Here is a 307-nt window from a genome sequence, read left to right as displayed (position 1 = left end):
TCCAAGCCTGACACCTCTGTCAGAGGCGTCAGGCCTGGGCAAGGGGCCGATCCTGCGATTGGAGGGTGATGGGGGTCAATGCCTGAGGGCTCCCAGTATGTGAGAGGGGGCAGGCTGGGCTGAGGGACACCCCCCCACACACCCAGTGCACGAATTTCGTGCACCGGGCCCCTAGTATATATAATTGATTTCAGAGAGCCAGACCTACTATCTTAACCATTTTAAAGTGTACAACTCATTAGTGTTAAGTAAATTCACATTGTTGTTCAATCAATCACCAGGTCATGGCTTTCCTTTGCATATTTTA

The sequence above is a fragment of the Myotis davidii genome, unplaced genomic scaffold (genome assembly GCF_000327345.1).
Source record: "Myotis davidii unplaced genomic scaffold, ASM32734v1 scaffold332, whole genome shotgun sequence".
NCBI classification, from domain to species: Eukaryota; Metazoa; Chordata; class Mammalia; order Chiroptera; family Vespertilionidae; genus Myotis; species Myotis davidii.
The sequence above is the reverse complement of the archived record's forward strand: the minus strand, read 5'-3'. Positions refer to the sequence as shown.